This window comes from Rhinopithecus bieti, unplaced genomic scaffold (assembly GCF_001698545.2).
Source record: "Rhinopithecus bieti isolate Rb0 unplaced genomic scaffold, ASM169854v2 scaffold_55686, whole genome shotgun sequence".
Lineage (NCBI taxonomy): Eukaryota > Metazoa > Chordata > Mammalia > Primates > Cercopithecidae > Rhinopithecus > Rhinopithecus bieti.
Genome location: NW_016821427.1, coordinates 40,265 through 44,508, shown reverse-complemented (window position 1 = coordinate 44,508; position 4,244 = coordinate 40,265). Strand labels below are relative to the sequence as shown.

Below are 4,244 nucleotides of genomic sequence, written 5' to 3'. Positions count from 1 at the left end.
CTGCAGCCTCTACCTTCCGAGTTCAAGTGATTCTCCTGTCAGCCTCCCAAGTAGCTGGGATTACAGGCACCCGCCACCAGGCCCGGCTAATTTTTGCTTGTTTTTTAGTAGAGATGGGGTTTCACCATGTTGACCAGGCTGTTCCTGAACTGCTGACCTTAGGTAATCCACCTGCCTTGGCCTACCAAAGTGCTGGGATTACAGGCATGAGCCACTGCACCCGGCCTGAAGATGGCACTTTTTAAAAGATTTTTTTTCTAAGTAAAATGGCCCAGTGATTTTTTTAAGGGTTTCTTTTTAATTAAAAAAAAATTGGATAAAAATGGAAGCTGTAAAATATGGGAAGAGGAGCAAAAGGGCTGCTGAGTTTGCATTTGAAGTTGTGAGGGGCTGGGGAGGACACAACTAGGGAGAGAGGACCCCTACCCACTGGTCCCTGCTCTCACAGCTTACGCTCCCGACACTCAGGCTGCACCGCCAGGGAACGCAGGACAGAGTCCCTGCTCTCACAGCTCACGCTCCCAGCACTCAGGCTGCACCGCCATGGAACGCAGGACAGAAGTCGTAAGGACAAGAGACCAAACTCAAAGCTTCTTTCTTGTGGTTGGTTGGGTGTGTACATGTGCAAGAGTAATAAGCCACACCCCACGGACATAAGGTGCCTGTCTGTGGATGCCATAAGCATGCTCCTGAGCATCGCTCAGTCTCTGGTGACCCTGAGTCTCTGGGCAGGCCACGGCCTTCACTTCTCCACTTTCTTGGCTTTCTTGAGGATGTTGCATTTTTTCCTGTTAGGGCAACGGCACCGTTCGTGTATGCTGGGGATACATTCGCAGTGCCACACCTCCTCCACCTTCTCCAGGGGGTAGATGCTTCCACGTTGTGGCGGATGAGCCGCAGCTGCATAGGGTCCAGCTGCTTCTTGTTGCAAGCCCAGGAATGGTTGTACTGCAGCTGGAGGTTCTTGGTGGTGGAGGAGCCCTGCGGCAATGTTGCCCACAGAGAGGCTCTGCGGCACCATCTCACGCACCTCATTGTGGGACAGCAGGTAGGCAGAGGGCACCGGGAAGCTGGGTGAGGGACCACCACCTCGTCCAAGGGGATCTTGCAGAAGTCCTTGCTGCTCCTCTCTGGGGCAGCGGGGGACCCTCAAACTCCTCCTCAAACCTTTTGGGGTTGACTGCATAGCTCCTCATGTCTCTGCACTCGGGGCCAACACATGGACCTTGCACCGCTGCTGGTAGGAGCGCCTCTGCTTGTGTCCTGGCGTGGGCAGCGCTTGTCCAGTTTGCCAGTGAACTCCAGGGTCCAGAAGCAGTTGTTTTTGGTGCAGAGGTAGCGTAGGTGCACATAGTGGTGAATGAACTTGATGCAGGATAGGTCCAGCTACTTCTTGCCCAGGGAGCCGCTGCAGCTGTACTGCTTGTGCACGTGCTCATGGGTGAAGAGCTTGGGGAGCAGGGGCACCAGCAGGCACGAGGCGAAGTTGTTGATGGACAGGCTGCTCTCGTAGATACTGCGCAATGCTCCTTGCTGAGCAGGCAGTCGGCGCCAGGCACCTCCAAGTTGGGTTGGGGGATCTCCAATTTGTCCAAGTCAATGGGTACCAGCCAGATCTTCTTGGAGCAGTGCTGCTGGCACTCGAAGCTATCCTCCACCTTGATTACTGAGATGTCATTGGGCAGGCTAGAGGAGTCATAGCAGTCATCGCTTGGGGGGCTCGCCTTTGCTGCCCGGGGCCAGCCCCAGACCCTGGAGCTTGTCGTTGATGCGCTGGGCGCACTCCTGCAGCCAGGCCTCCTCCTGCATGTGGGGGAAGTAGACCTCCGTGTAGTTGCAGATGATCTGCAGCCTCTGCGGGTCCAGCTCCTGCTTGCTGCCGTCCCCGTGGCAGCTGTCCTGCTCGCCCAGCTTGCAGTGGTCAAAGAGCTCAGGGAAGAGCCAGTGGAGGAGGAAGACGGCAAACTCGCCAGGCGAAGAGGCTTCATCCAGAAACTCGGTGAGGTCCTGCATGTCCACTACATGGTCTGAGGCGATGGTGCTGCTCTGGTCCAGAGACAGGCCCTCCTCCTCGTCTTTGTGGTCCAGGAAGTGGCCGGGGTCCACTGCTCGGCCTCAAAGAAGCTGGCAGCCTGGCCATCGGGCTGGCTGTTCTCCATCTCCCGCTGGGCCCAGAAACGACTGAAGAAGTTACTCAGCTGGGGCAAGCACTCGGCCTGTCACACAGCCGTGTCCTTCACTGAGGGGTAGTAGACCTCCATGTAGTTGTGGATGTGCTGCAGGTGCAGTGACTCCAGCTTACACTTGGCCTCAAAGCCACAGGCACTGCAGCCTCGGGAGAAGTCGACGGTGGCTGATGCGCTTGGGGAAGAGCTGCACCAGCAGGAAGCAGGCCAGGGCCTCGCCCGACAGGCTCTGGTCCACAGTCTGCTTGAGCTACGCTGCCCGTGAGCTGCTATGGGGTGGTGGGGGCAGCTGGAATTTGGCCACCATCTCAATGTGGTTCACCTTCAGGGAGAGCAGGTCCACTTTGCTGTGCAGCTGGGACCTGTTGGACGTGAGGGTGTTGAGCATGTAGAGTATCTTCTGGATCAGGAAGTAGATGTTAGGATCACTGTTGGTGGCCGCCCCGGTGCTGCCACAGTCCCACTTCTGTGGCTCATTCAGGAGCCTAAGTGGCAAGGGGCTGTTGCTGGCATTTGCCTTCTGGAAGAGCTCATGCATATTTAGCAGGTCCCCTGAGGTAGGATTCTTCTTCTCCATGACCTTGTGCAAGATGTCATACAGAGGCTTCTTGGAGGAAGGGGTGTTGGCGTGGCTGTAGGGCTCCTCCTTGCCTGGCCACACAGAGCCCGAGCTCCTGCCCTGCCAGCCTGCTCTCCATTGCCTTGGCAGGGCGAGCTGTTCTCAGGTTCCACATGCCTTCTAGGAGTGCCTCTGGGATCAGCTGCCTCCTCTTCATGCTGGGGACAGAGTCTGGGGGGCCACTGCTGACCTGCCAAGTCCTGGAGGGCAGTGAAGACGCTGTCCAGAGGGTGCTTCTCAGAAGTCCTGGCATTCATGGAGCAGCCTAGAGCAGCATCTTCGGCCTCTGTCTCCACTCTCACTTCTTAGAAGTTCTTCTACATCTTCACTGAATTCAGTTGAGTTCATCTTCTGTTCCACTGGGACTCGAGTTCTGTACTTTGCTGGGCAGCCTGAGGCAAGTTTGGGCGCCAAGTGGTGGGGAGGGTGCAGGGCCAGGGAGTGGGGGAAGCACACAAAGGGCCTGGCCAGGGCGACTGGGGGAGGTGCCGGGGGCGGCAGACAACCAGGCGTCGTGTATTTCCCCTCTCTTTGTGAGTGTCTGTGTGCTGCGCTGTCATGTGACGTGACAGGACTCCATGTGTCATTTCCACACAGGGACACAGGAGCTTCCACTGCAAACCCTCTGCCCACACCTCTGGTCCACACCTCCCCATCAGTGGGGCACATGCAGGCTATTTCCTTCTTATTTATTTATTTTTTATTCTCTTTTTCCTAGACTGCTCAGCAGAATAGGTTAATTTCATGTATATATGGGTTTTGGAAATTTTAATTATATATTTCTAGGGTTCTTGCATATACTTGGGTTGTATATTTGTGAGTAGCATGGATATAAGGGTATTTTTAAATAGGAGTTGTTTTAGGATGCTTTGGGGGTGAAAGCATATGCATAGTTTATGATGTGATAGAGTTTAGAGGTATTGATTAAGGAAGTGTTTTATGAATTTTGTCAAATGTATTTTCTGCAATAATTGATATTTTTCCTTTATTCTATCAATGTGGTATATTGCACTGATTGATTTTCAGTGCATTGAAACCATCTTTGTTGAATGGTGTTGAACTATCAGTACCATTGATGTTGAACCATCTTTGCTTTCCAGGAATATATCCCACTTAGTCCTGGTGGATAATCTTTTAATGCACTGTTGAATTTGGTTTGCTAGTATTTTGTTGAGAATTTTTGAATCAATATTTATAAGGGATATTGTTCGCTAGTGTTCTTTTCTTGCAGTGTCTTTGGCTTTGGTATCAGACAATGCTGGCCTTGTAGAGTGAGTTTGGAAGTATTACCTCCTCTTCAATTTATTGGAACAGTTTGAGGAGGACTGATATTAATTCTTCCCTAAATGTTGGTAGAATATACCAGTAAAGTCATCTAGTCCTGGGCTTTTCTTGGTTCGAAAGTTTTTGATTACTAATTCAATCACCTGATGAGTTAC

At 52.7% G+C, this 4,244-nt stretch overlaps 1 pseudogene; it reads right to left on the bottom strand.

The window, feature by feature from the left end:
• Positions 1-601: 601 nt before the first annotated feature.
• Positions 602-3,153, bottom strand: LOC108520825 (BEN domain-containing protein 3 pseudogene; annotated as a pseudogene).
• Positions 3,154-4,244: the final 1,091 nt, after the last annotated feature.